Genomic DNA, 24,024 nt, shown 5'->3' with positions numbered 1-24,024 from the left:
TATATATATATGTATGTATGTATGTATGTATGTATGTATGTATGTATGTATGTATGTATGTATGTATGTTGTAAAACAGTGGCAAACAACTTATTTCGATAAGGAAAATTCGATAACAAACTCAATTTTACTCATTTAATAAAATAATATAGTTTCTGTTGGAGTTTCTCTAACCGGCAACCACCACTATGAGCCTAAGTGGTGAGAACTGTATTATACTTTTCCTTCATATATGATTCCTTAACTAAGTGTATCCACTAGTCTATACTAAAAGAAAACTTAAGAATTCATCTAAAAAGTATGAAACTTTACTACTCATGATGGCTATAAGGTTTATGCTAACTTGAGTTAATATGAACTCCTATTCCCATATCAGTGCTCCATACTATTCCCAAAATACACTTAGCTCATATTTTTTTAAAACAAACTTCTTTCTTTGGTTTGAGATAATTACTCAAAACTTAGCTTAAAAGCTTTCTAGAAATTGATGTTCCCTTTCTTGCTGAAATGTGAAAATGTTTTTAAACTCTTTCGGAATACATAGTCAACATATACTTCTTTGAAGAAAAGAACTTCAATCATTACACTTTCCTCTTTATCAACTTGAACTTTAAGTCTTAAAACAAAGTTAAAACATTTGTGAAAGACTTTTGAAAAATTTATAAACTTCTACGTGACTCTTAATTTTTAGACTTGGACTCTTAATTTTCCTTGAATTGAATTTTTGGATTCAAGGTTCATGGTCTCAATTTAATGGATGACTTCAAGATATTTAGATGTACCTAAGAGTGTTGAAATCAACTAAGAAACATAGGTACATTACTAAAAAACTAATACTAATAGATGGGGAACGAATAGGCAGAACTAGCATTCCTAATTCTCTAGGAGGCGCGGGGAGTTAGCCCTCAAAATTCATATAACAAGTTGGGGCGCTCTAGCTGGCGCATCGCCTTAGGGCGCAATGAGAGGCACGGCGCCCCAGACCCTTCCCTAGAAAATCCCAAATTTTCTTCTTTGTTTTTCAACGATAAACCCTGTAAACTCCATTGGTTCTTTCCCCAAAAACTTAGAACCGATTATATACTCAAAGTATGAAGGATTTAACTTAAAATCACATTAATTACATGAATTGAGATCAAACAACTCCTCAACAATTTCAACGAATAAAGAACTGAAAGAAACTTCAACAAACCCGTCAAGAATTCAATTTCCAAACTTTCAAAGACTTAAATTCATTGAAATAAATCATGATTGACGCGTGGGTGAAATGACCCAGAGCTATCTGATCTCACATACCTCGTAGGGATCACCCCTTGACGAAATCAACAAGCGATTCTTAAATGTTCTTGACGAATCTTGAACTTTCTTCTCTTTTCTCTTCTTTTCTCTTTTCTCCAAGCCCTAGCGCGAACCTCAACTTTTCTAAACTAGCTAAAATCAGACTTTATCCCAATTAAACTCCTAAAAATGAATTAAAATAATAGGGTAAGGAAAAGACCAAAACACCCTTCTAGAATTTAGATTGGACTTTCCTTATTTGAACAGTCCAACTTCCAAAGAGAAAAACTCACTCATATGAACTCGGAATGACGCAAACTCGGTGGAGTTGAAAAAATAATTCAACGATCATCCCTACGGTATCTGTAAACATGCCTAACCCATTCTGATCTAGGATTTATGGTCATTTGATTTCAACCAAAACTCAACTTATTCTAACTTAACAAAATTTCAAAATTTTTTTTCTTTCCAAAAAAAATTACTGTTTTCAACTCTTAACTTCTTCCTAGTTATTTCAATTTATGAGATTTTACAATGACTTTTTGGACTGCCCATGCTAACTATCTTCTGGCTCAATGCATTTACCACCATATTGGTATTGCCCAGGTGTTATTCATTGTTCACATATAGTCCTTCAACAACTCCATCCACCTTCTTTGTCTCACATTTAGATCCTTATGGTGAACACATGTTGCAAACTACGATGATTGGTAAATACCTCACACTTGACCCCATCCAAGTAATGTCGTTAGATCTTGAGAGTAAACACTACTACTGTCAACTCTAAATCATGAGTGAATATTTCCTTTCATAGACATTTAATTGTCTTGAAGAATAAGTTATATCATTTATGTCCTGCATCAATAAAACAACCAAACCCAAATGTGAAGCATCACAATATACAATGTAGTCATTACCTTCCACCCCTAATGTTGGGATCGTAGTCAAAAATGTCTTGAAATTTTGAAAGCTCTCTTTCCACTAGTCGGACCACACCAAAGGCACTGTATTCTGATTCAGACTAGTCAAATGAGTTGCAATAGAAGCAAAGTTCTTGGAAAATTGATAGTAGCTAGGAAAACCACAAAGGTTCTAACCTTTGTCACATAACTAGGTCAGACGCATGTAAGGTTTAAAGACCCCATTAATTAAGCTCATAAAGGTTGCTACTGCATCAATTAAATCGAAGGGCATTATTAAGAACTCATAATGACCATATCGAGTTCTGAAAGATGTCTTAGGTGTGTTCTTGGGTCTAATTTTTAACTAGTGATAGTTGGATCGCAAATCAATCTTAAAGATCACTGAAGCACCCTTCAATTGGTCGACACATATAACCTATAAAAGGTGAGGGGTACATATTATTAATAGTGAACTTGTTCAAAAGCTAGTAACATATGCACATTTTCATAATACCTTTTTTTCTTCACAGGCAACATTCAAGCACCTCTAACTGATGTGTCAACAGATTTTTTATCTAAGATCTCTTGAAGTTGAGTCTTGAGTTCTCTCAACTCTATCGGAGCCATGTGATAGATAAGGAAAGATTTTGGACGAGTTTTTAGCTCCAAATCTATTAAAACAAATGCCCCTATCAAGGCATGCATGCCCGGAAAATTCAGAGGTAGATTTTGGACGAGTGTTTGGCTCCAAATATATACAAAAATCAATGCCCTTATCCAAAGGCATGCATGCCCAGAAAATACATAGGAAACATATCTGAAAAATCAAAAACTACAATAATTGACTCAATAAAAAGGGACTATACGCTAACATACCAGAGATGTTTTAAGTGGGCTAACCAAACTGTTCCCGCCAGCGCGGATGTAGGATGTGATCTTTTTCTAGCTTAGGTCTATACACATGTTCCGACTCTAGTTTAGTATAATCGAAATTTCTAGAGTTATTGTCTTATAATCACAATTCAAAACAAAATGATAGAGATATAGCCAAGTCATACCCAAGAGCACATCAAAGTCTATCATATTAAAAATAACAAAATCCAGCCAAATCTGCAAGCCCATAAACATCACAAAGCAAGAAGGATATAATTGGTCACTACAACACTCTCCAACCAAGGGTAGAAACATAAATAAAGGCATCAAGCATATTACAAATCAAGTCAAGTACCAAAGAAAAATATGAATAAGTGGAACCTATATAGAACAAAATAGAAGCCATCCGGTCATAGAAATGAATATCACGACGTATGATGCCTCAGCCTCTAGCGTGCCTGGAAAGGCATAACATTGAGCTCTATTATCAATTAGGGCAACCCTTCTACATGGTTTATCGTTTCTCTTCTAGCATTTTTTCCTCTGCCTCTACGGCTTTTGGATTATTATCTCTCCCACATTGTTGGTACCCTCGGTCATTACCAAATCCACCTATGGGAACAATAGTTCTACTATGCAACTATACTAGTTTACCTATAAGAGGATGTGAGCATCCCCTCATGGAGTGGCCTATCTTTCTACATCTGAAGTATGCCCTATAAAACGAAGGCCTCATCGCTGAAAAATAAAGGTTTCTTAGCCACTTGAGCTGGAGACAGTTGTGTGACCCCAGAATAACAACTCGCAGAAACGGGAAAAGCTAATTGAATCAGATGGGTTGAATACGTCTGTTGACCAGAATTCTTGAAATACAAGCCATTACAGTTACCCACATGTTTTGTCTTGCCAAACTTGTCGAACTCTTTCGATTTCCATAACATAGTATGTTACCTCATTAAAGCTCCTCCAAGATGAAGTCATGTGCAATGATAACACATGAAAGTCAGTGCTCAATCCCTTGACATAGAGGAGGATTGTTTCGTCCTCACTTCCTACAAACTATGTAGCATAATAGGACAAAGCATGAAATTTGGCATCAGAGGCTGCAATTGACATATTATCGTCCAGAAATTTATATTTTTCCCATCTCATAGAGTATGTAGAAATGCGTCCAAGTCAACAGAGCTAGGGCCGACGAATGAAATTCCACATAAGCCCTACATCATTGCTTGGCAACACTCTACAACAAGAAGGTAACAAACTCTACCACATGATGATAAACAACACCCAACTTTTGCAGCCTCTCATAATAATCCAGGATGAACTCATATGCATCATCGCTCTCTATGTTGTAAAACACTAGAGGCTTCAGTTTCCAGGACATAGCCAAAAGTTAATACTCAGTACCAGTCACAATGGGACCCAACACCAAAAAGAAGGCCTATGAACCTGTCATTCATCCACACTAGGGTTGTGGTAGAAATAGAATAAGTACATAATACATGAGTAACTAGTAAAATATTAGTGGCTCCAGTGTCTACCAACTCACTCATAAAACCCACACATGTTAAATCACTTCAAAGTCATAGGGGTAGACATGCACCGCCAATATGTGCCTCCATTTTCGGTTCATCATCCTCTTCAATCTCCGTTTCAACCTCTTTTTCAACATGATCTTGGGTGGGGGGAGGTTTGTCGACCTAGGCCCAGTCTCTATCCGAGTTTCACCCTAGATTAGTCCTCTTTTGCCCCTTACCCCTTCCTCTACATCCGGCTTTTTCCTCTACCTTTGACTGTTGGTTCCACTGTCGGAATTGGTACTTTAAATCCATTATGTCTAGTATCTACCATCTGCAGATAGAATAATGAAATAAGTTTAGATATCAATTTGAATCACTAGATAACAATGTAACACCTCAGATTTTTTAAAAAGGATAGGCCTAGTTCTATGAGTCTCATTAACAAGCTGTAAAAGCTTCTACGAGCTGTAGATGGAAGAAGGAAAATAACAATTCAAAATCAAGTAACAATAACCTTTATACAATTCACCAAGACGATATGTCATTCCTTGTACGAGTGATAAATAGTTTTCATAGATGAGTCCCAAAATTAGTGAAATTTCGAAGGTTAAAGTAGTTTTCTATGGTTGGTGTCTATGGACTGTAGAAAGACCTATGAGTCATAGAAATGTTCCATCAATAGATAAGTTATTTTCATGGGGAAATACTTGGTCTACAGCAGTATGGGCCGTAGAAACATCTTATGGTCTGTAGGTTAGAATTGTAGATCGAGTCTGGCAGTTACTCTAAAGGAGTGTTTGGGTCTTCCCCTAATTGTTTCAATCCAAAATTATGTCATTTTGCTTTCTACCCTAAGACCTATTTAAAGTTTTTTAAACCCTAAATTATCCATTTTCTATTCATTCTCCTAAATTCCCCAAACCTATCCTCCCCAAATTTTCTCAAGGATAAGGAAGAAGAAGAGTCTTCAATACTCTTTTCTTTTTGGACTTTAAGCATCAAGGTATGTGGGTTCTCACCATGGAATCCATTCTTCCATGAAGTCCCCAAAGGTTCCAATATTCTCAATCTCAAATTCAATTGCTTAAGTTAGGGTTTGAATGCAATAATTATGGGTTCCCTTCAATTGTGACCGTCTATTGTTAATTTAGTCTTCTAATGTGTGATTCAATGTTAATATGTGATATTTAGTTGAAATTATGTTGAATCATGCCTAGATTATGATTTTTTTTCAACTATGAACCTATGATGAGCTCATGAATCTACGACTTATGAACTTATGAAGATACGCATGTTTTTATGAAGTTATTGTAAAAGATCATGGGATGCCTTGATACGAAAGTATTAATGTTATTGTGAAAGTTTTCTGACATGTTTGTGAAAGATATTTCTCACATATGAATTCACATATATGAAAGGTTTTCTCATCTATGTTGAATTATGTTTAAAGAGTTATTCTTTGTTTTGATCTTGAAAAATGTGGATTGGCTAGCCTGTGTTATATTGATATTTGATTGTTATCTATTCCATTAATTGGGACTTAGACATCGCATCTGGAGAACTTTGAGGTGGAGGCTCAAATAGGATAGTCTCTAATAACAACTTCTAGTCCCAAATCCCATAAATTATCAAATCTCGCAAATAAGTCATTTGGCAAAAATTAAGGAACATTATATTTGCAAAAAGAGAAGCCACTAAATGACATAAATGAACTAGATTCATTTAAATTGTTATCTTTCTTAAAATAAATGGTATTACACAAAATTAAAAAAACATTTAATTTTTGTTTTTAATTTTATCTTTATTTAAATAAATATTATATTACATAATTAAAAAATTATTAAAGAGTTATTCTATTTCATGAAAATTGATTAAGAGTAAATATAATTCTTTTTTATTTTCTAGGAATTTGTAGTTTTCTTAAGGATGGTCCTTTATCATTTAAATAAGTACTTTCATTTCAGGGGGATATAATTTGTTAATAAATTTTTAAAATTTACCGTTTAAACTTCCTTTATCCAAAAAATAATAATAATAAGTGTCATTTTAATAAAAAAAATAAATTGTTTGAAAATAAGTACAGAAATTCAAGACAAAAAATAGTATGCTTGTCCAACTATATATACCCTAATACATTTAAGAACTACTTATTCTTCATAATGCTCGATTTTCAAAAAATATCTAAACTATACTTCTTTTATTCTATATTAAGTTAATTTTTGAGGTGTTTCACACCCTTTATTAAGACAAATTAAATTTAGCTTTTTATTTTTACTCTTATTAATTATTGTCAAATTTATGATTAAAATAACTAAATATTAATTAATCACTAATTTCAATACTAACTAATGAAGGGTAAAAATTGAAAGATTCTAAAAGTAGTCTTAAAACTGAACAATTAAGTTAATTTAAAAAAGGAAAAATGACTCAAAAAGTAACTTAATATGAAATATAGGGAGGGAGTACTTTAATGAACGTGAAATGAGGTAAAAATGACACTTATTTTGAGACGGTTGAAGTAGAACAAGTGATTTACAAACAAATAATCCATACATCTAGTTTTACTTGATCAACTTTACTTGTCCAGTTTGGAAAATTAAAAAATAATTTATTATTTTATATTTATTTTAATCTTGCTATTAGTTACTAGTCCAAAAAAATAAGTATAACCTTACGAATTCTAGAGAAAATGATAAAAATCAAGCTAAAACATGAACAAGTAAAGTAGTACAGACAAACATAGATTGTGGTTACACAAAGTGAAGTTACTGACATTTGAACTCGCAAGGTTTAATTTGAGTATGCTACTATTTGTGTTTAGTGTCACTCTACTATATTTAACCAAATATTATGAAAAAAAATTTCAATTAGGTAAACATATTTGATAAAAGTTTCTGACCAAGCGTGTCCATGCATTGATATAATGAGGTAAATATGTGGTGCAGTGATTTTGGGTTGATGATTAAATAAAGAAATCATGTTGGGACTGTCATCCCAAAATGGATCTTGCCATGCGCGATTCGAATTTAGTCAGAGCTCTAATATAAGCTCCGAATACCTAGTGAGAACCCAGAGAAGAAAAACACCAGGTGAAAAATGAAAGAAAAAAATAAAGATGAACGGAGAGAGTATAATTAAGGTATTTGTAATACATAAAATTGGGTGCTTATCTTATCATCTTCTTCATTTTATTGTTCTCTATTGGTTTCTTTTACTTTTCTCTCTTTTTGAATGATATTGTGGAAAGATTTGAAGAGTCGTCATGAAGAACTAAAGATTAGATTAGTCTATTTTTCTTGATTAATTATCCATTGTATTATCAACAACATTATTAATAATCTTTAATGGAACATCTTTTTTTTCTTATATATCATTATTATATGAACAAATGTAACACAAAGCTGAATAGCCTTTATTTTTTGCTTTTAATTGAAAAGACAAATGGGTAGTATTATTAGGATTATATAGACATAAAAAAGTAGTGTTTGCCTTTTCCACATTGAAAATACAAAATCTGGAAATGGTTAATTGGAGCCTTGCGTCAGTCAAAGCAAGTTGTGCCTATATATTGTTCGTTGAACACTTAACAAGTTAAACAATTTGTTCAAAAAGTTAATGATTAAGACCCAACTAAAACAAAGAATGAAAATTGAAATCTATTATCAATGAGCATTTTGTGTGAGAAATAAATTTTCTCATGTTCGATTAATCTAAATATTTTTTAATTATATTTTTAAAAAAATAAAAATAAAATGACATGTCTACCTAAAAGTAAGGAAAATAAATTTCAAAAACTATCTCCATCCAATTCGATTCAAAATTTGGTATCCGACCAAGGCCGTCTCGATCATAAGGCCACTAAAACAAATATCTTGGGGTCCCAACTTTTTAACATATACTCCCTCCGTCCCATTTTATGTGGCAACATTTGATCCGATACAGAGCTTAAGAAGTAATGAAGACTTTGAAATGTTTACCAAATTGTCCTTCAAAAAAATAAACTCACTTTCCTCTCTCCTCATAAATGTATCAGAGTACTTAAGTGGGACCAACAAGGGTAAAAGAGGAATGTACCTTTGAATACTTACCATATAAGGAAATGTGACATTCTTTTTCAGACTGACCAAAAAGGAAATGGTGCCACATAAAACGTGTGTGTGTCTGTGTGTGTGTCTGGTGTTAAAAAGAATCTTATGTATTGATGAATTTGGAACAATTTTATGGATAAAAAATATAATAATTTTTAACCTCGTTAAAAAGAATCTTATGTATTGATGAATTTGGAACAATTTTATGGATAAAAAATATAATAATTTTTAACCTCGTTTATTATAATTTGTAGGGATCAATAATTGAGAAATGGAATAATGTTTAGTTAATTGTAGCATCATTTCTGTGTGATTATTTATATTATTGATTCTTTTATATTCTAACGATTATCATGAACAAACATTATTATTCTTATATTTACTTTTCTTATTCTCCTTTCACTATTTTTATTCTCTCATAATTGAATTTTTTAAAGCCTTTCAAACTGAACCTTCTATATGTTGTGTTTTATTTGCCCTAAATTTCTTACCATAAATAGGTTTTCTTTTTAGGAAAAGGTTTTGGATTGACTAATCCTTTTCTTGTAGGAAAAGGTTTAGGACTCTATAAATAGAGGAATGTTCCTTCTAACTTAATCAGCATTCACAATGTAGTCTTAAAAGTTTTGAGAGTTTTGGTTAGGGGGAGAATTTATGGGTCACAAGCTTGATACGTTATCGCTTGTGTGAACATCCCATGTATTCCTAGTGAATTGGTTGAGGTTGTTTCCCTCTGTATTTTGTACTCTCATATTTATAGTGGATTGCTCATCTCCTTTGTGGATGTAGGTCGATTGACCGAACCACGTTAAATCTTTGTGTCTTTTGGTATATTTCTCGTTTGTCTTCTTACTCGTGACCTTTCGAGGTTTGCATTGCTAGCTTCCGCGTTTACACCTGCTTATTTACGATCCTAACAAGTGGTATCAGAGCCAGATTCAATGATGGAGTCAGGTTTAGTGGTTCGATAATCGATGATTGAACCAGGTTAGAAAGAGGTGTTCATCTTGACAGGTGTCGTTCTAGCCGCAACCTTTTTGACAGTATTGAAGATTTTGTTGGAGAAATTGTTTCAGAGATGTTCTCTATGTTGAGACATAAATTTTGCAAAGGAGATTATGGAGAAGAGAAGCAAGTTGTTGAAGATTAAGTAAAGAAGGTGGACAAATTTATTTTGTCAGAAATTCAGGCCAAGGGGGAGATTTGTTGGGTTTTATTTGCCCTAAATTTCTTACCATAAATAGGGTTTCCTTTTAGGGAAAGGGTTTGGATTGACTAATCCTTTTCTTGTAGGAAAAGGTTTAGGACTCTATAAATAGAGGAATGTTCCTTCTAACTTAATCAGCATTCACAATGTAGTCTTAAAAGTTTTGAGAGTTTTGGTTAGGGGGAGAATTTATGGGTCACAAGCTTGATACGTTATCACTTGTGTGAACCTCCCATGTATTCCGAGTGAATTGGTTGAGGTTGTTTCCCTCTGCATTTTGTACTCTCATATTTATAGTGGATTGCTCATTTCCTTTGTGGATGTAGGTCGATTGACCGAACCACGTTAAATCTTTGTGTCTTTTGGTATATTTCTTGTTTGTCTTCTTACTCGTGATCTTTCGAGGTTTGCATTGCTAGCTTCCGCGTTTACACCTGTTTATTTACGGTCCTAACACTATATTGTGCAAAATCTATTATTGTGTGTTCATAAAAAGATTAAATTTATTTTCGGTGTCCTTCAAATTTCAAGCCCTAGAACTAATCAATACTATATTAATATAATTATATATATTAACCTATCAAATTCAGCTCAACACTATTTTAATATCATTATATAAAATTTTCAAAAATTTGAGTCAGGTTTCTAACCTTATATTATGTATTTTGTATTTAAAAATTTATAATTATTTACGTTCTTATATCATAATTTCTGTCTTGGCAGTACTCCCTCTTAAAAGATATTTTCCAGTCTATTTTCATTTGTTCATACTATTTGATTTGGCATGTCCTTTGAAAAGTAATCGAAAAATTATTCTCTCGTTTCATACCAGTTAATCACTTTTTGTTTTGTATAATTTAAAAATTACAATTAAAAAGATAATTTTACTAATTTACACCTTAAGAAGACTTCTTGGGAATTTTACAAAAGAATATAAACACTTTCAAAAAGAACTAATTGTAAAGGTAATATTAGAAATTTTTAATTAATACGTTTTTGACTTATATGATATAATTGTTTTTAGTATAATGATCAATTAATATGAAACGGACAAAGTAATAAATTTCTTTTGATTTGCTAAAATGAACGAGCAAAAACTTTTTACTTAAGAACAGATAAAATAAAACGGAGGGAGTATAAAAGCCTCCACAAATTAGAAAATACGATTGGTAATTTTAAAATTATAACAAGTTCCTTATACAATATGGAGAAGATAAGTATATACAAGTTCCTTATACAATATGGAGAAGATAAGTATATACTAGTATAAAAGTTACCATTTACATTGAGAGGATAGATACATATTAAACTCATAAATATTTTTATTTATGTTAAAAGAATACTATATTGGAATGAAGCTGTAACTCAAAAAGTAGATCCACCATTGTCACACATTAGCTGTATTTAGAGGACATTAATAAAAATAGCTATTTTTGGAGTACAATAATTTAAAAAATCATTATATATATATATATAAAATTCATGCGGATGATGATGAAAACTTTAGAAGAATTTGTTCGATTGGGTTGGAGAAATCAGTATCAAATCAAATAATATCAATTTGAGTCCTTTGAGGAATGTTCATATGTCTTTTTAAGACGTGACTTAATTAGAAAAAAAATTATAAAACAATTATTTTAGTTAGATTTTTTCAGAACTCTTGATTTCACTAGTGATTTTTACTTATTTATAATAAGATACTAGTTTGCGGTGGCGTTCGATCATTCGATTCGGTTTAATTAAATTTTGATTTGATTCTTTGGTATTCGATTTTAGAAAAGTGTGCATTATATTTCATATCAAACTAGATTTGTTCGATTCGATTTTTTTGATTTTGATTTGATTTAATTCAATATTTTTAAATCGATTTTTCGGTGTAAATAAAAATAAAGAAGTTATATAAAGTGTTAAGATTTTTTCAATATGATAAACTGTTTCTAGCATAGATGCCATGTTGCTGCTCAACAATATGCGACAGAATTTCAATCTAAAATTATTTTTCAAAGACTTATCATCCTATGCAAGGTTTACACTTTACTGTTTTGTGAATTTGCAAGAGTTATCATCCTTTAGACTTTGGGGCTTTAGGTTTACACTTCACTATTTTGTGACTTTGTCATTTAAAAATTGAAATGATCCGTATTATTAACTAATTAAGTAATATAATTTAAATATTTTTAAACTTATTTAATAAAACTTTGATTCTTCAGCGCATCGTAATTTCAGAATTCTTACATCGAATTTCGAATCGAAATTTGAAAATAAAGAAATGACACCAAATCAAAACATCGAAGAACCGACACCGAAGAATCGAAATTATTCGTTTCGATTCGATTTTTAATTTTTCGATATTTATGTCACCCCTAGATACTACAAACATACACTCTTGAACGATAAGTATTTGATTTATGTGCTGGCAGAATGATTAGTTTCTCAAACTAGGTTGGATTCACTTAAATTAGAAGCTCAAGCTAATGGGAAAATTGTGCGGTTAAGCAAATTTATATTATTTAATTACTTATTATAATTATAATTTGCTATAATTATCACTCGCGACTAACATTATACATTAATTATGTGGGCTGACTTCGAGTTTGTATAATTAGTCACGGTTGTATATGTATAATTCGCCAGAATATACAAATACACAATTATCTAATGATATACATATATAATTCACCTCTCTCCCACTCTCTGCCCTTTTCGCTCGCCTCTCTCCTCCCTCTCCCAATCTCGCTCGCCTCTCTCCTCCCTCTCCCGATCTCGCTTGTCAAATATATAAATGTTTATGTATAATATACAAGTATCTAATAGATATACACATACAATTCACCTCTCCCCCACTCTCGCTCGCCTCTCTCCTCCCTTTCAATCTCATTCGCCTCTCTCCTCCCTCTCCATATATACAAATACATATGTATAATATACAATTATCTAATCTATACATACATATATAATTCACTTCTTTCTCACTCTTTGCCCCTCCTCTCTTTCTTCTCTCCTCTCTCTCTTCGAGTCTCGCTCGTCTCTTTCCTCTCTATAACATGTAGCTATGAATTTAATTACCAAACTATAGCTATGGAGAGTAAATATGTTATTTTGAGTGGCTATATGTAAAAGTTTCTCGTAAATTATTTGTCATATTCTTTTTTATCTATTAACAATTTCAAATACTTTTAGAACGTATATATGAAATTTAGTTGATTTTCTAAATTTCATCACAGAAAAACAAGTATTTGTTAATTTTAATAATTTAATTTATTTACTTTAAAAAAAAAAACTTGTTGATCCCAGTCACCTATTTGACCTTTCTTAGATAAAGATTGGTTAGGAGTAAAATATATGCAGTATTTATTAGGGAACTCTCTTCTGTTGCAACCTGCGCCTTGCAGGTAATATGATTGCTCTCTTTGACTACATATTTATTCTATGAACCACTTATTACTTTATCAAGCTTTTAATTTAATAATTCTATTTTTTTGGTGTAGACATTAAAATTTTGTCAGATTCTACAAGATAATTTATTCGAGATATGACTGTATAAATTGTCTTCAATCTAAATTAGAATTTTTGAAGACTATCTAATTTTAAATTCTAGTTCACGCCTATATAAAGGATACAAAAAAATTTTAAAATGTATTTCAACTTTTAGATATTTTAAAAGATTAAGATCTAGGATGTCTCAAATATTTCGCAAATTTATGAAATATTATATGGAGGTCAAATTTAAAGAGCAACTTTCACAAATACCAAACATAAAAATCATATTCGTATGTTATAGCTATAGTTTGTTTTTTTTTTTTTTGCTCCATAACAAATTTTATGTTTGCTATAGAGCATTTGATTTGTATAATTCGCAGATCTAATTTTATACAAATTGATCAGATTTGTATAAATTCATTTATACATTTTAATTTGTATAATAAGATCTGTATTTGTATAATTATAAGTGTATATGACAAAATATATGTATTTGTATATATATTTTTCTCTCGCCTTATACAAACACAAACGCATTTGATACATTTTATACATTTTTATATACAATGAGTAATTGTATACCGAAAATGACTAATTATATATCAAACGAGATGGCAAAAAAGGGTATGTTTGCTGCGAATTACAAATAGAATAAACTATGGTTATTTAATTTGAATTAATAGTTTGTTATTTCATACAATTTTTCTCAAATCAAAATCATCGTAGTTCGAGAAATATGTCACAAATGGACCTCAAATAATGAATCATAAATAAATCGTATGAGATAAGAATCAAAGGAGAAACAAAATTGTACCCGCGCTATTATCAATAGAATTCATGTTCCTTCTTATTTTATTTGTGTGCTGATTCATTTTCCATATGTTTAAATTTGTTGCAAACAAAATCAAGGGAGGAACAAAATTGTACCCGCACTATTATCAATAAAATATTCATGTTTCTTCAGATTTTATTTGTATGATTGATATATTTTTCATATGTTTAAAATTTGTTGCAAAAACCAGAAAAAATGAAAAGTAAATTGTATGAAGTAGAAAAATATATAATTAAGGACAATTCTTAGTAGTTATATTTTTGATTATTTTTATTTTGATTTTTCATCCGGTGTCTTGTATTCACATTGGAGTTTGTTTGGAAAGGTTCACATTAGGGATAAGCGCTAACAAACCTGACCCTGTATCCAGAAAGACACCTCTAATTAAGGATGAATGAGTACTTTTCAGTGAACCCCTAACAAAATTGAATGACAACTTAGTGGTAAGGAAAGGGTCATGAAAAATTTTCCACACTAGAGTTATGTATTTGAATCTCACTATCAACAAAAAATCTTTTTTTTAAAAAAAAAAGGAAAATTTAAAATTCTGAACTCCTAATCCTTTGAAATGAAATTTAAAAGCCCAAACTCCTAATCATGATTCCACCTTTAGCCACAACCCTCATTGGTTTTTATAATACTGTTATGATATTATTTGTTACTATCTATTGTCTATTATTGTACTTTTATTGTATCTTTTTATAAACTATATTTATCTTGGATCGAAATCTATCAAAAACAGTCTCTCTACTTCACCTTTTTTTTTAAAAAAAGTTTACATACATATTACCCTTATCATATCACACTATGTAGAACTACACTAGCTTTGTTGTTATTCATTTTTTCGACATTTGACTGATTTATATTTTAAAAAAAAAACACTTTATCTTTTTTAAAAAAAAAGGCAAGCTCCTTAATTATAAATGACTTTTCTCTTTGAAATTAAGAAATTTATATTTCTTTTTATATATATATAAATGACATTTGAAAGTTTTTATTTTCTCTCCACTCACCCACAGCTTCCAACCTCCATTACTTGCCACTACCACCAAACCTTCATAATATTAATTTTAAAAGATGATTAATAAACATCATATTTTATGTATCAGACACTAAAAATTAGAATAAATGCTTTTGAACACTCTCTAAATGGTGTTTTATCTACATTCAACTTGTAAAACTTTATCATTTAATAAACAAAATGAATAAAAAGGTAGTAAAAGTTATAGAAAAAAACAAATAATATGAAGAATGACGTGTTGAGTCTGTGGTATGCCACCCTTTAGAAGAAAAAAAGGCATATTTTCTGGTGGATGATGTATCTTTTATTTTGTGTCACACTTTCCCAACCTCATCCTCTATCTAAAGTCTAAAACAGAAAATATTGTGTTGTGTCATCAAAGCTTTTGTATTTCATGGAACTTCTCACTTTTTCATTATCAATGCACCACAAATTTAATTAATCTCAATTCCCCTAGCTACTTTTCTCATCCTACCTTTTTTAGGAGCAATGTACAGAAACAAGTCAGTCCAATACCATTGCCCCACTTTAATTTCTTCTATTCAATATATTATATTGAATATTCAGGAGGCAAAAAAGAAATAAATATTCCTTCAAATTAAATGATGAAATAATACAATTTAAAATCTTATCAAATACTCATTTTGTTAGAATTTTAAATTGTTAGATAAATATTTGTAATCCATATGAATAATAATCATTGGGTACTCAGTGAAATTATTTTAAGACCTTTTGAATTCTTTAAGATTTTTCATATAATATTCATCATCTAGTTAGATATGATAATCGATCATTATACATATTCAAGTATTTTGTCTATTGCCAGACTGAAACAACTCTCATTGCATTCAACACTGGAGAACATATCCTCCATTTAATTATGTCAGGACTTCTGCGAAAATTCTTTATGCCCCGAAGCACAAATCATACTTTATATTTTAGCACAATGTGTATCCCACAGACATATATATTGATCTATGAATTTTAAGTACAAAAAATATCACTTTTCTAATTGAAACAAAATATACTTAAATAGAGCATCTTACTGGCCAATCATTTATTAAAGATACTATCAATTGTCATTTTGATTTGATTCTAATACGACATAACTTATTGAGATCTCTTTATTTTTCATTATTTTCAGGTACCTGAACCTTTGCCAAGGTCTTATGAAGTGTTATGTCTTAGTGTTATTTCAAAGAACTTACCTCATTATCATGACCATTTTGATAATTTGCTCCTTTCCTTCCTCAAGTTGTTTTACGTTTGGAATCGATTGGTTTATCACGCTTCTGGCGTACCATAGACTCTGTCATTCAAGGACCATTTATTGGAGCATTTGCATCTTAATTAAAATATTGGGTAAGTAAATACATCTGACAAATTATTTATAACATTTTGCAAATAAATTATCTCTTGAACTTCAAGTTCACATTTTTTTAACGAGGATCTAAATAATTCACTCTACACATAATTTTCAACTGCTAAACATATCTCTTCTTAATGTCAGGAAATTTAACATTTACCCTCAACCTCATTTGTGGATCCATCTCTGTGTGTCGCGGAACAATAAAATCATATGTGTACACATCAAATGTTTAGATGAAAATTATTTGGTTCCAGACTCTTAACCAATTGTGATGGGAGAACCTTGTTAGCTTGATGAATACACATTAAATAAACTCATCTCATATCAAATTTTATTTTTCTCATAATCAATGGTCTAGCTATAATTGGAGGCAGACAATTTATGCTAAACCAATCAGTACTATCAACATGATTTTATAGTTTAGAACTGTGCTCTTAATTTAACAATTTGAGCAAACAATTTTACAAAAACCAGTTCGTTAGTTGATACAAATGCATATGTGATCATACCATAGATGCATCTATTAAATCATAATAGTACGCGGCCCACATGGCAGGTGAACAAGCCTATATTCAACTCTTTATATGTTCCAAATAATTTCAAGGGATACAATCCCAACCTTAGCTGGTATATGATCATTTTATCATGAGAACAAACAACAATGAGAATTCTTGAATAATCTTTTAATTCTTCAACATATAACCACATGAATTCTCAATTCTTTTGCATCATATTTGAACCGAAATGCTCGGTATGCTAACTGATATTTATTCTAGTAAACTTCTAGTTTATTTTTGCATGTGATACCATCATCATGCCTATATTTGTATACAACAAACAAGAGAAAGGCGGATAACCTTTTATGTAAATATTCATATCCCGCTTTGATTGTAGTAATCTGAAGATATTTAATCTTTTAATAATTTACGGTCTCAATATAATAATTTTCTTTCAATTTCTCCGAAATTTAAAAAGTTCCTTTTGAGACTTACTACAACCTCAATATTATGAACTATTTTCATTTCTGGATAATAACAAATTAGTTCTTTCGAAACTCTTAATTAAGTATGTGTAATGTCCCAAATTTCACAACATCATTATTATGGTGACCATCTCCTTTAAGAAGTCATTTTTATGGTGACCATCTACTTTAAGGAGTATTCTTATGGTGAACATCTCCTTTACATGCAAGACTTATTTATTGACAATTGATGACAAATTTGTATTACCACACAATAATATTTATTTTGGTCATAGTCAAATCCTTTATAGAAAAGAATTATTTCTTTCTTTTGTTAGCAATAGTTCATGATAACACATACCACAATATTTGTGATGTACTCAAAGTATATGACCAAATAATTATTTATGTCAAAATATTATTTTTCAATCTCTAAAACCTCTCGTAGTGGTGAGATGTGACATTTATCCAATAATATATGAACATGTTCTTATCCATATCAACACAAGTCACCTTTTCTTCAAGAAATGGACCATAACCATTTGTACATGCTCCATAAGTTTTTATTAGAAACTCATTGTTATGCTTTGATTATTATCAAATTTATGTGACTTACCTCAACATCACTTTAAAAGGTCAAATGTATCAAATGTACTACCACTTTGTATTTCTTTATTTTGATGAAGGATTTACAAAACTTTTCAAATTTGGGTTGCACCAACAACAATGTGTCCATTAACTTCTCATACCACTTTGATGGATAAAAATTACCTTCACATTTGAAGGAGTGTCTTAAGAAACAATGTGTCCAATAACCTTCTATACCACTTTAATGGACAAATTTCCTTCACATTTGAAGGATCATCTTAAGAACTCATAAAGTTCATCCTTTTAATTATCAAAATGATGACCATTAACATTTACCACACTCATATTCAAATATTCAATCACTTGTCATTTTTCAGACATATTATGCACTGCTAACACATTCACTAAGAGAATGGAGTAAATTAATTGTGCAAATTTCATGACTTTCAATCAAAAGTATACAATTTTATGTTAGTCACCATCATATCATCACTGCATTAGGACTTAAACTCAATGTCTTACCCATATAAAAACGTTTTTGATCATAAATCAATGGGACTTGAACCCAACTTTTTATTATCATGGTGCGCCGAGACTTTAACTTTATGTCTTAAGCACTTGGTGCTGTGAAACTTGAATTCACCATCTTACCCTCAATCAATTTCTTGATAAACCAAATACATTAGCGAAAAAATAATTATTGAAAACCATAAATATAATCTGAATTTGACTTGAAGTACAAGAAAAATGAACAAGATCAATTAATTAGAACAACATGTTGGAATCCTATGAAAGTCTCAAATTAAAATAAATTAAAACCTTTTAACATTCATTTTCAATATTATTATGAAGATTAACATAATTTACCAACCATATTAAAATAACGACAAAATAAACTTTGTTAGTACACATAATATATTAATAACTCAACAAGTAAATGTTTAGATAAAGAAAAATAAAGAGGTGCAAAAGTAATCAATAATGATAATCCAATCAATATGTATATGCCACATAACTCAATAACTTATTTTTTAATAAAACAAGAACATAAATAACAATTTCTTTACAAATTATTAACTTATAAAACTAATTTGAATTTTTAAATATTTAAGTGTTGGACTCGTGTAATTTTGAGATGGTACGAAAACTAATAATGCATAATCGAAAGTAAAATATAAAATAGATTATAGAGTAATTTACCTTGATTCTGAGAGAAAAATAAACACATATATTTTTACCTTCTTTATATTTACTTTACTTCAATCCTTCAAAAGTAGAAAATCCTACTGATAACGTGTTGTAAAACGTAAGAACAAAGGAACAATATAAAGATGAAGACAAGAAGAATATAAGACAAGAGGAACAATATAACATAACTTTTTTTCTTTCAAGTGTTCACCAAATCTTCAAGTGTATACAATATGAACCCTTATGCCTCTATTTATAGTGTAACATAGAGACATACAAAATGTTAGTCATAAACATGAATATAATGAGGGAGGTTATGAAAGTGAAAGATTACAAGAATAGTGGTATAAAGGTGAATGTTATGGTTATCTTCATACTGGAGGAAAGTAATGGAGATAATGGGCGAGAGCAACTTTTTGGTGTAGTGGACATCTACACTATAATATTTTATAACATAGTTAAATTTTTCAGAGAATGTCATATCAAGAAGGACCAAGTAAATATGAAACGTATGGAGTAAGAGAGTAGAGCATGACAAAAATATATCCATTGTACATATATGCATGCTTACTGTATATTATATTGAAATAGCAATCACAAAAATAATATAAAATTTTTTGACAAATTCATACATTATGTCAAGACCCAACCCACCGAGCCGTTCGGATACCACTCTAACACTAAGTAGGATAACCCTCGTATCCCAATAGTTAAACATGTGAAAAATTTTAAGGAAACATAAATAATTGCAATAATATGATTTTATAAATAATATCTTTAGACAACTTTTAGTTAAAACTTGTAAAGTAATTTATCAACTCTCATGAATCTAGTTAAAACAAGTACAAAAGTTAATAAGAGTACAAATGGACAAGATAAATAAAATACACAGCTCCCACCATGCGGAAGGAAGAATAGAAGTTGCTGCAGAATTTCTTCGTCTTCACCTAATGAAACATCACCAACCTGCATTCGGACTATGTCAAAGGATATAGAAAGAGTAGTACCAGTATAAACTCATGTATCGATAGTCATCATCAGTCAACCCGACGCCCATATCATAATATAAGAAACCAACTAGTAAGATCATGAAATAAACTACCCGCTTCTCCACCTTCTCAAGCAACTCACTCACCAGGTTCTTGATCATAGTCTAACCATTCTAACACGTTAACGAACTCCCAATTCCACCCACATGCACTCCAACTATCTACTCACTTTGTACTCTTACTTCCTCGTCATATTACTCAACCATGTCATATAGTACACTGCATCAAACTTCTTTACCATTAACCTCATCTCTTTTTCCAAGGTGAAATTCACCTAAGCATATTTCATCACATACGCTACCTCTACTTTTCGCCATTACGACACACAACAATTATCGCTATCCATTACTCGCTCCTTGAACACTTTGCCCTTCAACTATACCCAACAAGTTCGATTAACACAAGACAATCAATATAAGCCGTCGTAACATATACCCACTGAGTGCAACATATACAAGTCAACACAACAATATCATCACATGCATATGTAGAACATATACAATAACGTCCACATGAAGAACAACAACGTGTTTCACATTCATCTAGCTACACAATCATATCAAGTAGTTGGTCCTCTCATGAAATTCAAAGCCAAATTATTAGCATATTAAAACGTGGGTACCTGATCTCATAGTTATGCCAAAATGTGGCAATTCAATTTCATCTTTATGTCGGAACGTGGAAATTTGATCCCAATTAGTTATGTCGGAATGTGGCAATCTGATCCCAGTTAGTTATGCCGAAACGTGACAATCCGATCCTTCAACACACCACAATCACAACACAAGTATACTCTCAAGTCATACAATCAAAAAGTGTCATGACATATAGTCATTCGTCTATCTCATTTACAACAAGAGTGATCAATAATGCAACATTCATATACAAACAATTATCATAATAAAGCAAGAACAAACATACATTACACGATCATAGAATCGCAACCATCACCTACAATAGATTTTTCATCACGCATATCATGCAAAACCTAATTCAACCATACTCAACCATAATTCATCTTCTAAGGATTTTTTCTAGGGTTTGAATCATAGATCATTCGGTCCACGAAGGTCTACACATAAATCCTACCATCGATTTACATATATTACGTAGTGATCACAAATTTAAACTACTCAATTCATAAAACCTAGCCTACTTGGGCGGCAAGAAATTCCACGAAGTTTTTGACCTCGATTTCGATTTCCTGAGCTTTGTGACGATGTGACCAAGAATCCACAAGATATCACCATCCTCAGGCTAGAAAACTCCTTCTCCTTCCTTCTCAAGTTTAGAGCAGTTTTTCAGAGGTTTCTAGGGTGTTTTACGACTTATTTAGTTTTTTTAGAAAGATGGAGAAAATAAGATTTCTCGCAATTTATGTTTTGTCTCGCCTACCCCGCCCTAACGGCATCTGACCCACCCTGGTGGGACTGCGGCCCAGAATTTCTCGAACTTTTGCTTTTCTTAATTAACAACGATTTGAATTGTTCCACATTATTATTCTACTTATAATGCTATGAACTTGAATAAAAATTATTGATATTTAGGTTTACAACAAAATTATATATAATATAAAAGGTATTACAAGAATACAATTAATAATGCATAAAATAAAGAAGAAAATTTATTGTAGCTCAAAAATAAGCAAAGTTTGATTTTAAAGCAAAATTGAAGAGTGGAAATAATTTTTAATAAAAAATGGAGTAAAAGTCAAAGGGAGGGTAAATAAGTGGCCACTTTATATGGCAGTTAGTCAAAGGGCTGATTAATATCCCAACAACAAAATATTCTCTTTCTTTTCAATTGAATTCACTTCTCTCTATTCTGAATGGCAGTAATTGATGCTTTCACTCACAATTCCCACAGTAGCTGAAAAGCTAGCTGTCTCTCTTTATTTTGTTACCTTAACTTCATGTAAATTAAGAATAGTTAGTCACTATTTTCTATGCTATTATCAAATAGGAAAAATCTTTTTATCACAAAATTAAGTTGGAATTTTGATTAGGATGATATTTTATTTATATAATTTTATTATTTTAGATATTTTTAGTTTTTTAGTTTCAATACATTGGTTAAAAAATAAGAGAAAATCAATTTACTTTAAAATTAAAAAAAAATATTATAAATTTTTAAAGTTTCTGGCCATCCAGCGTTATCCTATTAAATACTCTTTCTTTCTAATTGTTTGTTCATTTTGACAAGTCAACAAAAAGACAATTTACTTTATCTATTATACCCTTAATTAATTATTTTGAAAAAGATGAAATTTATTAAAAATCTTAAGTTATTAGTTTATCAACTTCATTATTAGTCGAGGTAAAATGGTAAATTTATTATATTATCAATTATTATTTTCTTAATAAATGTTCAATTTAAAAATAGACAACTAATTAGGGATAAATAAAGTGTGTTTTAGTTAGACTTTCTTATTTGTCATTTTTGACAAATCATAGAAGAACAATTTTGTTTTTTTTTATTATATCTTCAGTTTAATAACATTAATTAAGTTAATGTCTTTAAAAATTATAGTGAGTGAATATGTTTATGATTCTAGCAATTAATAGGGGTAAAATGGAGGGAGTATTTAGTAGAAAGGGTAAAATACACATAAAAGGATAAATTATTTCTTAATTTTTTAAATTGAACAAGTATTATGAACATTTTTTTTAGTTAGTGAATAAGTAAAGATGAACAAAGTGAGTATTTATTTTCTTAGTTTATTCTCATTTGTTCACTACTTTCTAAGAAATGAATGAGTTTACCATTTACCCCTATAAATTATGAAGTTCATGAAATGTGTCAATCTAATATGGTACTCTAGAGTATATTATGTTATATTTTTTTAGTTTCGATTATTTTTAATTTCGCAAATATTTGGTTTCCTATTGCATAAATTCATATTTTGTATAAATCGATTCTCGGTTCCTGATGGTATAAATCTAGAATATGTATAATTCACTTTCTGATTGTATAAATCTAAATACTGTATTTGTTTACCCTATCTATTTGTATATGATTTATGAAAAATTATTTATAAATTACCATGTTTGTATGTTGACAAGTGAAATAAACAAATGATGTTCTTAAAATTCCTAAATGTATAAACAAAAAATTTGTATATACTTGCCACATTTGTATATATAGAAGGGGCAAACAAAATATACAAACTGTAGCCTCCATAGCAATTGAAACTATAACTATGGAACATAATTATTGAAACTATAGCTATAAGGCCTTATTATATCTATTATATGAAATTTTCTCAATTTTTAACTTGTGTCAAAAAGTGTGTGTATATATATATTAAAGCAAAATTTGACACATGATACAATATAAATTTTTCGACGAAAAAATAAAAATGAATCTCACCCTAAATGCACACATTATTAATACACCTCATTCAACATTATTTGATATATATTTTATCAAACATAAAATATTTTTGACTAACCATTTATAGAAGCTATCATCTATAATTTTCCCATCATTTCCCCACCCTATTCTCCCATCCTGCTATATTTCTTCTAGGTTTATTTTCTTTTACAAAAAATAAAATAAAAAAGGCCATTAACACTATTCCCTCAAACTGGTAAAATTAGTTTCTCTTTTAAATTCACTCTTTTGTTTTATTTTATTTAAAGTTACCCCACTCAACACCCAAATCTTCT

Source organism: Solanum pennellii, chromosome 11, assembly GCF_001406875.1.
Source record: "Solanum pennellii chromosome 11, SPENNV200".
Classification (NCBI taxonomy): domain Eukaryota; kingdom Viridiplantae; phylum Streptophyta; class Magnoliopsida; order Solanales; family Solanaceae; genus Solanum; species Solanum pennellii.
This window is presented reverse-complemented; position numbering follows the sequence as displayed.